Source organism: Papaver somniferum, chromosome 3, assembly GCF_003573695.1.
Source record: "Papaver somniferum cultivar HN1 chromosome 3, ASM357369v1, whole genome shotgun sequence".
In the NCBI taxonomy this organism is placed as follows: Eukaryota; Viridiplantae; Streptophyta; class Magnoliopsida; order Ranunculales; family Papaveraceae; genus Papaver; species Papaver somniferum.
Genome location: NC_039360.1, coordinates 151,871,068 through 151,883,936, shown reverse-complemented (window position 1 = coordinate 151,883,936; position 12,869 = coordinate 151,871,068).

The following is a 12,869-nucleotide window of genomic DNA, read 5'->3' as shown; positions in this document are numbered from 1 at the left end:
CGTTATATGAAAACCTGATTTAAATTCAAGCTAATATTTCTTAACCGTTAGATCGAAAACTTAGCTTGCCACACACACTTGGGTAGACGTTTACTGGGTTTGTGAAAACCATGCCCAAACGTGTACGTGTATGTTGGTTCAACATAGTAACCCAAAAGGTTAACCATATGAGCATTTCATATTAACCTTGTTCTTCTTCACCATAACTAGTTCAATTGACTCAAATGAACTAGTTAAAGAGTTGTTCAATTGCTATGAGATCTTGTGTAACTACACAAGACACAATTGAAACAAAGATGATTCGATTTGATTGAATCGGCTCATGAACATTATAGCCACGGTTTGCATAAAGTATTCCTTAGTAATTTCATGTTTCATGTTCAGAGCACATCTTTAGATCATAACCTCTTAAGTTCACAAACAAGTTCGCGGACTTAAGTTAATCGGTTGAGTTTTCCAAACTCAGCAGAAATTCTCGGGATGAGAACTTCCGCCAGTTCGCGGACTGGTTTCACGGACTGAATTCACGGACTTAGCACACAAACAAGTTTTGGAAAATCCCAGCAGAAATTCTCGGTCGAGAACTTCCGACAGTTCGCGGACTTGGCAAGCCAATTCCACAATCCTCCCGATTTTTCTTGATCAACAAAGTTCGAAAACTTAGGTTCAAGGAATACATGGTTATGTAATCTAAAATCTCATTTCAATCATTGAGACATTCTCATAGGAAGCTATGTAGACGTTATTCACAGACCGATTCACGTCAGAGCAATTTTCAAAGTGATTGAAACTTTTCATGACTTTCGTCACTAGGTGAAGATAAACTTGATCAAAGCGAAACACTTTACCAACACACGATTTCGAGATAAAAGATAAGCAATGAATGCTCATCTCGAAATGTCAAATGTGTATGATCTAGTCTATATAGCATACGACTTTTGTCTCATAAGAAGTAGGAGATAGAAGAGATAGACTTTTGAGTGATAGATAAGTTCAAGTCTCCACATACCTTTTTGTTGATGAAGTTCCACAGCTCCTTGTATAGATCTTCGTCGTTGTATGATGAATCGCCATGAAGTCCTTGAGCTCAACTACACTTTTCTATCCTAGTCCGAGACTTAGATATGTAGGCTAGAAATCAAGACTTATAGTTTTGATCACTAACATTGACAAACATCCTTGAGATAGCAACGCATGCGAGGTTGACCGAGCTATGCTCTAACAACATTAATTCTCCCCCTTTTTGTCAATATAAATTGGCAAAGGTACGAAAACTAGTAGGATCCTCATGAAATTTTCATAGAGATACTTCATGACCAAAAGAGAATAACATACCAACTTATTTAGATGCAATCATAAAGCCGAAGCTAAATGCATTCATCAAGGAGTTTATAAAGATACAAGATAACCCCTATAATATTCCACAGACGCACTCCCCACAAAGATTTGGCAATTAAGCACAAGTTCAAAAAGAACTTTCCCCCATAAAATGTCATTCCAGAAAGAACAACAAAGACGACCTTGCTTTTACAAGAAAAGAAGGATTTCTTTGGACATAACCAAATCACATGAAAACATGGATTTGAATCCAAAAATCTCAATCGAACGACATAAGAGAACTTACGGAGCACCACGGTATATGCACAAAAAGGTGTGGATCGGAGATCGACCAATACGGCGGAATACACAAGGATTCATTCTATTTTTCATCACTATATGCACAATGACATATGATGGACTTAATCCTTGTAAACAAAAGTTTTATCCTTTCTTCTATCAAAATAATGACATAAAAGGCTTTAACTTTTGTTTGTCAAAAGTTCATTCTATCTTTTATCAATACTTTCATACCGACATAATAGAGATAACTTTTGAATAAGTATGGGACAGTCACAGGTTCAAGGACGTAAACAACATATCCCATAACAATTTACGATATAAAATCATAAAGATCAAAATTGCAAAAATCATCTTCCAAATAACTTAGAATTTAAATAAATAAATCTAAAAACATTGAAGATGAAAATGTTGGAAATAGCTATGTGTACTCACAATAATGGCTATTCCAAACCCTAGTATTCCTTCTAAAAACACAAGCTCATACGAAGTTTCCTAGACAAAATAAATCAAAGTTCTTTGAGAACCTCATACCTTTCAATGAATCCATCATAGAAGGTATCACTGATTTCCTTTACTCTCTTGACCGTAGACACTCCATATTCGTAAGTTAGAACACAAACTTTTCGATCAACAACCCGAGCAAGTTGTCTAGCTTTGACACAGTCCATGATGAGCTTTTTCTGATTTCGTATCAGAACATTCTGGTTTGCAAGGATTCTGGCCTGACCATCTAAGAGTTTGTTTATTTGCAGTTGAAGATTTGCAAACTCGACCTTTGAATCGTCCTGAAAACGAGTTAAATCCTTGACGGATTCTCTAATCCAGGAGTTGTGTTCCTTCCTTGCAAGCATCTTCTTTAAAACCAGCTCTTGAATTGACTCACGTCCTTGAGTGCCTTCCTCCATATCAAGATGCACAATCTCTTGAGATTTTACAGAGTTCTCCATATAATTTTTTGTTAGGGATGGATTAATACAACATAGGATATATATATGTATAAAGAGAAGATGCTTCTCATTAAGGAAACCCTATGAACTCGTAGGAGAATGACACGGACGTTCACGGACCGTTCACAAGAGAAAGATGGATTAAGAAAAATACAATAAAATAAAATAAATGTTTTTCAATACAGCTCAATAATCTTAAAATTAGAGCATGAGTCATGATAGCAGGATTGCACAGCTCAGATTGATTAACAAGAGAAAACATCATACAAAAAATCTTGAGACCCCCGTAATTATCATCCTTTTTCCTCTCAAGATAGATTCAAGAATGAGGTTACCTAGAGTCAGGTAAAGGAGTGAGAAGAGATCTCACTATGAACCATGGGAGAAGATTTGTACAAGTTTTTTGAGCGTTTTACTTGTATATTACCTCCTTTCCATCGATTATAACGTATTCCAGAGGAATTTGTCATAAACCCTTTCAATAGTCCATCTGATGGATTTTTCTGAGGACTGAGTCTAGGATCTCTACAAATCGGTTCCAGAAGAGGAGAGTTGGAGGATTTCCATCTTCTTGATCAAGACTTACCAGATTTGTTCTTATAAACACAGGGAAGGTGTTCATTAGTGGCACAAGAGTTTATGCCATAATGAGGAACATGTAACCTGTGATGATTTCTTGACGAGGGATCATTTTATAAGATTTTTGGTTTTCTGTAGGCAAGAAACTCACTGTAGATGTCTTTAGACGGTTTACTCCATTGAAAGTAGAAAGAAGCAAATTATAGAGATTAGAAATCTGCTTCTTTCTGGTAAAACAATGAAGAGCATAATTATTCTTTTTCCCATAGAAGGAACAACATCGTGGATTTGAGGCATAATTGCCTTGACCCTAAACTTCTTCCTGCACATGCAAATTTTGCAAGTGATTCACAGTAGGTAGTTCCTTGGAGGAATTTTTCTTTACGCTAGGTAAAACCTTGTGAGTATCAGGAGAAGGTGTAGAAGATGACTTAATCATCAAGACAGAGTTTTCCTTTTTCAAGGTGTTACATTATTCTCGGGCAAGTTGAAGAGATGTAACAAGTTTCTCCTTTTCAACAAGATAACTGTTTATTTTTGATGAATGAGCCTTGACTAAACGCTTTTCTCTAATTGAGTCTTTTCTAACAGTATCTTCAAAAGTACTAATGTTTTCACGTTGTAGAGTAGTTTCTTGAACCAATTTTTCGATATTGTTAGAGAGAGATTCAATGAAGATGTAGAGTTCACGTTCCCTTTCAAGAGATTTCTCAAATTCATCAATAAGCTGATCATTCTTTTCTTCAAGAGTCTTGATTTTAGAAACTTGAAGGTCAATTATATCAGCAGATTTTTTTAATGTTCTGGTGAGTTCCATTTCAGATTCTGACACGAGCTCACAAATCTTGTCTTTTCCTCGGGATTCGGAAGAATCTACTAAGGAGCTATCCTTTAAAGCAAACACAAGCTTTTTGGAGAAATCAGAATCTTTGGAAGACATATCAATATGCGTTATCTTGTGAGATACTTCGTAGGTCCTCAAAATACATATTGCAACAAACACAGACTTATAAGGTCTTTAATGTGTTTGTCTGCTCTGATACCAATTGAAAATGCGGGGGTCTAACAACCACACCCAACAATTCGTTTGGTAATCTGAGAGGACTTACTCCAACATACTTTCTAGAGAATCAACTAGACATTCAGACTCAATCTAGAGTAAAGTATATCAAAGAGTTTAGTATCTCCATTTCATAATATAATCAACAAATCAAACAGATAGAAATCCTTGAGCCTGATTATTATATGAAACAACTTGAACGGTACCAAAGACCAATGTCCAAGTGTCAATCAATTTAAATCAACAACCAAATGTTGGATATTCTAATTGATTGATCTAAACGCACAACCTGTGATATTTCAATTATATAACGGAAAAGAAATAACACAGATAACAGAATTTTTGTTAAAGAGGAAACCGCAAACGCAGAAAAACCTCGGGACCTAGTCCAGATTGAACACCACACTGCATTAAGCCGCTACAGACTCTAGCCTACTACCAATTAACTTCAGACTGGACTATAGTTGAACCCTAATCAATCTCACACTAATTCAAGGTACAATTGCGTTCCTTGCGTCTCTGATCCCAGCAGGATACTACGCACTTGATTCCCTTAGCTGATCTCACCCACAACTAAGAGTTGCTACGACCCAAAGTCGAAGACTTGATAAACAAATCTGTCTCACACAGAAAAGTATATAGATTGAATAAATCTGTTTTTGTTCCGTCTTTTGATAAATCAAGGTGAACATGAACCAATTAATAAAGCAGTCTTATATTCCCGAAGAAAAACCTAGTATTATCAATCACCTCACAATAATCTTAATCGACTAGCGAAACAAGATATTGTGGAATCACAAACGATGAGACGAAGATGTTTGTGATTACTTTTATCTTGCATATCGGAGAAATTAATCTCGAGTCAATTATTTCAATTGTACTCAATACGACAGAATCGGGCAAGATCAAAACAAGCAACTACAAAGAAAATAGTTGGGTGTGGCTTCACAATCTCAATGAAGTCTTTTAAGTCGTTAACCTACAGGGTCTCGATACAAACCTAAGGTTAAAGGAGAATCGACTCTAGTTATGTAACTAGTAACACACATGAGGTGTGGGGATTAGGTTTCCTAATTGCTAGAGTTCTCCTTTATACAGTTTTCAAATTAGGGTTTGCAATCCAAGTTACCTTGGTAACAAAGCATTCAATATTCACTGTTAGATGAAAAACCTGATTCAACCAAGATAATATCTTTCAACCGTTAGATCGAACTTAGCTTGTGACACACAAATGAAATGTACCCTCATTTAGGTTTATGTGACCGTACCTAAACGTGTACACCATGTTGACTCACAAATAGTTAACCGAAGTTAGCCATATGATTACTCTCATATCAACCTTATTCATCTTAACCATAACTAGTTCAAATGACTCAAATGAAACTAGTTAAAGAGCCATTCAATTGCTATATTCTCATAGAAGTATACAAGAACACAATTGAAGCAAAATCGATTTGATTCACTCGAATTAATACATGAACATTATAGCCACAGTTTGCAAAGATTGCATTCCTTAATTTATAAATGTTTAGGTTCATGTACAAAACCGATTTTAGAAAGTAACCAACTCAAGTATGCAAATGGGTACGCATATTTAAGTAGCCGGACCAAGTTTGGTTACGCCAGTGCGCGTACGGGCGCGCATACCTATTCACACTCCAAACTCCAGCAGAAATTCAAGGACGTGAGACTTCCGCTAGTATGCGTACGGGTACGCATACTTGCTCAGATATCCAACAACCGCCAGTACGTATACGGGTATGCATACTTCAGGTTCCCGGTTTTAGACTTACACACAAATGTGACAACACACTATGTTTATATCCAAACATGGTTACATGATTCTAATCTCTTTATTTCACATTGAAACTTTCTTAGAGGATGACAATAGCCATTTTCACACACTATTAGCATCAAAACAATTATCAAGATATTGAAATAATCATAACGAAACATTCCAAGACTACACCAAATGATTGTATCAGACGAACCATGTAAGATGTTACTCGGAAATTTTCACATGATATAAGATGAACTTGGTCGAAGCGAAAGCTTGCCAACACATATTTCGAGAAATATGTAAGAGAGATAAACTCAGCACGAAATCTCAAATGTGTATATAGAAAACTATATTGTAATACGACTTATGTCTCAATATAGGAGATAGAGTAGAAATAGACTTTCCAAGTGATAGATGAGTTTCAGTCTCCACATACCTTTTTTCAATGAAACTCGATAAGCTCTCCTTAGTAGTTCTTCGTATTCAAATGATGAACGTCGTGAAGTCTAAGCTCAACTACACAATCTATGTCCTAGTCCGAGACATCTATAAATAGGCTAGAAATCAAGACATATAGTTTTTATCACTAAAATTGACAAACATGCTTGAGATAGCAACACATGAGAGTTCGACCGAGCAATGCTCTAACAATGATTATCGACGTAGTCTTTGCTCCTCAATCCAGTGAGCTTTTACATTCACGAACTAGTTGATGGGTTGAGCATTCTTAAGAGGAAGCTATACTGGGAGTTCAAACCAAATTCTCCAGAACATTATAACTTTACCGTGAAGTGGCTTTGTCAGAGAATTGATGTTGTTACGGCAGATAGCAGCAGTGGTCTTCATCCTGAATGTGATCGGTGAAGAGAGGAAGTTCTTCAGTCGTGCAGGGGCTTGTGATGTAGAGAGTTCCCATTGATAAAGTTTCATGGAATCACATCAGGTTGCAATAACTTGTTATGTGGATAAAATTTATTAAAATAAATTTGAATCAGTTTCTCCAATAACATCAAGTTACCGGTGCATGTTGAAATAGTTTGTGCCATCCATGGATGAATGATGTTGCATCTGCTTCGATTGTAGTTCAGTTACATTTTGATTGTCTTGGTGTTGAATCATCATCGAGATATTTGTGTTGAAGCCAGAGGCGCCATTATCGAAGGTGTACTCTTTGATTGAGAGTACAACTTGAAGGCTTCTTAGATGCTTGAGCGTTGAAGCATCATATCCCTTGAGCATCGAATTTCTTAGGTTTGATCGTCTCGGCCCCGACTATCTTCTGTTGATTCGGAATTCCTTTCGTTGTGGTAGTGGGATTCAACACTTGTGCAGATATCAGAGCTTTCTTACTTTGTGTAACACATGGACACTCCTACAAGAGGCTATGAAGAAATGCCCAAATTTTTTTTTGCCATGCTTGGATATCACCTCAGTAATGAATGTCTCAGTGTGATGCTCGATTCGGAGAAGTTTCAGATTCAACCACTTGGTAAAATATTAATGTGGTGAATCTGCCCATTCATAACGTTTTCCAATAGCAGAGTCGGTAGCAGAATTGAGTCCCCATGCTAGGATATCATGTGAGGAAATAAATGGCATAAAAATGGGAGGAATTAGACTTGCCTGAATGTGGAACCTCTTGATGAATGTCTATGCATCCTTTGTAGGTTCTTGTTTCAACCTCGTCAAAGTTCAAAATCCCTCCAAGTGCTCTGATGATGGAACGTCCACCAAATCTTCTGGATCAGAACTTTTTTCATTAGAGAGATGTGCAACCAAATACGCTTTGTCAGTAGCCATATTTCCAGCGTGGATCCACGCTCGTTCGAGGATCATGTCATATCTTGGATCTTCCTGATTATGTGAAACTTGGTTTCTGTCCATGTTGAACCTATTTTCACTTTGAGAGTGATATATACATAAGCATCTCTTAGCGTTCTTTCGTGGTCTCTGATTGAGATGGGAGCATGAATAGCTTCTTGTCGAATGATGCATGTGGATATGATGGTTTTCAGTGGAATGTTGTTGATGGTGGTGCCAGCATCGATCAACGTTCTACCAAATTCGTTTCCTTTGAGATTGACTGTGTTAAGCAGTCCCCAGTCGTACATCTTTTTGTATGTGGATGGAGGCTCAGGAAGTATTTCCGGAATGGACATCCTAACACGATGTGATTCAGTGTTGTGAACAAGTCTCTCATTTGTGCCTTCGACAGATAAATCAATTGACATATATGTTCGACCAACGATTGAACTGCCTCTTTGATAGGTTGTTCAGAGAGAGTGCAGGTCTTGATTTAGAGAGAGTCATGTGTACTCCTTCAGTCCCCAGTTGAAGCTATTGTGGATCAACCTTCTCTTTGAAAATGTGCTTCAAAATATTCCATTCGTTTGTTGGATGATTGATGAATCTATGAAGGTGACAGTACCTGGGATTCTCCATTTCTTCTTCAGTTGGCTCTCTCCTGATGAACGACAATTTTATTGCACCATATTGAAACCAGACTCCCAGTAACTCGATCACTCATTCATGAGAAGAGGGAAGTTTGATTCTGTCTGATCATTTCCCCGTTCGTTGATGCCGGGTCGAGGTTTGTGCATTTCAGGATTGGTTATCTTTTCTTTGCGCCTTCGGAGGAGCCTGTGATGTTGGAGAAGTGTTCTGATGTTGTGTCTCGGCTTTCCTTTCATTCCTTTCAGCAACAACGTTTGTTTAAGGTTGGAGATCATGCTGATTTTTGACCAGGCGTCGTCTACTACGAGGTTCCTCAGCCTTTGCAGACTTTGTTCTTTCCAGTAAAGCAGGTGCAGTAGTCGCTGATCGTTTGGCTGCTTCATAAAGTTCTGAGAAAGTCTGGAATCAGAGATTTTCTAGTAAAGCTCTGTAGACCGGGATCATTCTATTGATACAAAAGTCTACGAGTTGTTGTTCTCAGATCATGGCAAAGCTTGGACTCTGAAAATTTTCACGTAATCATTGGGATGTTTATTGTTCCTCTGAAATATTCTTCCCAGGTCTGAGAGGGTGACCTGTTTTCAAACAAAGAAGTACTTTCTGCAGAAAGCACTAATCAATTCTCCCCAACTAGTGATGCTTCTTGGTGCGATGTTGTTGCACCATGTGCATGCTCTTCCGGTTAAGGATTTTGAAAACTTCCTCAAGCGGACAACATGGATGTACTCATGCTCGACCAATGATTCCAAGAACTGAGAGACATGTCTCGAGTATTTCATGTTTCATTATAAAGTGTGAACGTTGGATAAGTATAACCTTTCGAAAGAGGTACTCTCTGTATATAGTAGAAGGATATGGAGGTTGGTGACGATGGAGATATGACGTCCCGTCTTTCCACGATTCTCTAGAAAGCGCTCAAAAATCTTCTCGAGTGATGAAACTTGTTGATTCCCTTGCTGGTGGGTCATTGCAGACTTCATCATCTTCCACGATGTGGATTGGGAGATTTCAGGATCAGTAGTTGAGGATGTTTCCTTAGCTCTGGGGATGAGTTTTCTTAGACGACAGATTATCTATCAGAGTCTTGAGATAGGTGCACAACTCTTTCTGTGTTGCCTCCATGTCTGATTCTTGGCAAGAATTTCCTGAACCTTCATGAGATCGGACATGATCGGTGATCTTCTCTGATTTCTTCAGGAGCTTGGCCGAAGAGAGGATTGCTTCCGAGGTTGGTTTGAGTAGGTGTGCTATCACCAGCACCGTTGTTGGAAGCGGGAGTAGTTTCTGGAGTACCACCACTATTGCTAGTGCTAGCATTGTTTGGGTTAGGATTTGTAACTGAGCCTGACCTAAGATCAACCATTTTATGAAAGTTTGAGATTGCAACCGAGAGATTAATCTCCCACTGTGATTTCCAATCTGAAGGTGGGGAAAAACGATTCACTGTTTTTTTATGGAATGGAGAGACGACCATGTGACAGAGGATCCTCAACCGAGCAAACTGCTTTACCTCAAACAGATGCACTGCACGGGAGTGGTTTGAGTTCGAGAGATCAATCTGCAGGACTCCGGCCTAAACCAAGTGAATGGTCGTTCCAGAGTCAATTCGGTCACAAAGAGGGAGATGTCGATCTGTAGGAGGGAAGCTGAGAATTGTGTGGGACCAATGATGATCAAGGATGGTGGATGTGTTGTGGGTTTCTGCAAATTGATGAACTGCTGAGTTGAGTTCTGTAAATAAGTTTCGATCGAGAGAAATTGTGTTTCAGTCATCGGTTTTTGACTTATTTATATTGTTAGAATAGTAAACACATTGATCCCAGTAAGTGTGACGGTTTCTTGAGTGAAAGAGTGGGAAAGTGGGGGATCGTGGTAAAATCAGTTCCATGTCGTGTGGAGCCTTGGTTGATCGTCCACCCACTATTTTGCTAACTCCCTAAACCTCTTGCACGACTTACTCACATTTCTCATCGTGGATGAACACACGTGTTGTAGGCCGCCAGACCAAAACCCTAATTCATATCCCCCATGTGACATGATTGATGTCTCATGAACGTGGAGTCTGCAAAGCAGACGTGTATTTGATTAGTCAGTCATTAACTTGATTAGACAGTGAGTCTAAGTTTTGTTGAATTGAGCATGATTGACGAACGCTCAGTTATTCATGAATTGAACATGTCAGACGTACAGTTCTTGAATGATGTTGATATTGCTCGTCTGAGCAAATATTGTAAATTCGATGATTGTTGAATATTGAGTTGAATCAATATTCAGAGATAAATTACTGAATATTGACAGTTGGATCAATATTCGATCAACTGAGCGAGTATTGATCAATTCGTTAAATTACTGAATATTGACAGTTTGATCAATATTCGAGCAATTGAGCAAGTATTGCTCATTCGATGAATTATTGGTAATGTGACCCAATAAAACATTAATTAAAATATTATTTCTGAAATATTTTAGATGATATTAATCAATTAACAAAATAGGTTTTAGTTGGTAGCCGAGCAACAAGCTGAGCACCAACCCCTTTTTGAATAACAACACCTAATCTGTGGAAAATAAAACTACCAAGACCACTGCCAGCGTCATGGATAACTAAACAATTTTTCAGACGCTTGAAAAAACAAACAATATCATCACTAAGTTCCCCTAAGGTAGTAAAGGCTAGCACACCCAAACCATAACCGTGCGAAGTACATTCATTCAAATATTTAGACCGTTTACGCGAGATTGCTTTGTAGATAGCCTTGCTTGGGACGAAAGTACGAACACCATCATGATTTATATGATTTGCAGAGCATTTGTTCAAAACCCTAATTTTTATCAATTGATGATTTATTGAAAATAGGCCACTGAGTGAAGGAGTGACCAGCTACATCGGATGATGGACGACCATGTAGGGCCCAAGTTCTCGAGCGAGCGTGCACCAAAGTCCTTTGTTGACTGGTTAGTGAAAGGATGATTAAATGCTGGTTCAATCATTTATTATAATAGTGCTCGTCTGAGCATTAAGCGATAAAACCTAATTATGGAGAAGTAAGGGACCGACCAAGAGGGAATAAGACCGGCTCTTGGTGGTCGTGGGACCAGCTGATGGTCGTTTAAGCAAATTCCAAATTTGTTGGAAAGAGTTTGGACCCAATATGAACAATTGAGCAAATTAGGTCAAAACTATAAAGATGTATGAGACCGGCTCCTTGCAAGCCTTAGGGCCGGCCTTGGTTGGTCAAGGAAGCATGCCCGTGTCATCATAATGTACGTGTCTTAGTCCTGAGAGTTTGGGTATTTTCTGGTGTGCGTTTGAGCAATATTTTGGATTTTCAGAAGAGTTTGATCTTTGACTGAAATCCTTGATTTTGCTCGAATGAGCAAGTAAAACTTTGCTCGTTTGATCAATATTTTGAGAATATTAAAATAATAATATTTTAATATTTTTCGTAAATAGCCTAGTCGGTCATGTGACCATTTGACTTTTTGGCTTTTTCATGGTTTGAGCAATATTTGAGAAAATATGAAGAAATCAAGGTTTTTGCTCAAACGAAGGAGTTTCATGAGATGAGGGAAATAATAATTATGAAAACAAGGGATTGCAAAGTGTGACACCGGCCACGGCTAGGGCATGGCCAGCCGGCTAGGTAGCCCGGTCCCGTGACACTTTCCCCTATTTTTATTATTTTTCATCTTTGAAGGAAAATATGGAGAAACCATGAGTTTTGTTCAAACAAGGAAAGTTGCTCGAATGAAGGAGTCTTCATGAGATCATGCAAATAAGAAAATAAGAAAAATAAAGGTAGAGGCGTGGGTGACCGACCACGACGGCATGACCGGCCGGCCGGTGGGCCTGGTCCCTAGATACCTCTTATTATTTATTATTTTCTCTCTCATATTTTGTGTGGGTTTCCTCGTTTGTCCATATTTTGAATGCTCGCTGGTGCATTTGGGTGACGTTCGTGCATCATCGTTGAGTACACTGCACTATTTTCTTGGGGCTTACTCAGTGATAGTCCGGACGCCCGATTGTTGAGTAATTATTACTAATTCATGAAATTCAGCGGAGAATGGTTCATGAAACAGAGTAATAAAATGAATTGTGTATCTATTACTAATCCATGGAATTCAGCCGGGGTATTCAAGGAACAGAGTAATGAGATAAAGTGGTTATCTATTACTAATCCATGAATCCATCCGGGGGATTCAGGTAACGGAGTAATGAGATATAATAGATTATTTTCTAGGAATTCAGTGGATGAATGTCACGATAGAATTAATCTATTTGCAGAATCGAGATATGAGGTAGTTGAAGCAACATATTCGTTCTGAGGGGTGTATATTCAGGGAACAACAAACGACGTGACGTCTTGAAGGCATTAAGCCCTCAAACAAACAATTATGTCTAGAGAGCCGCCTGAATCTATACAAG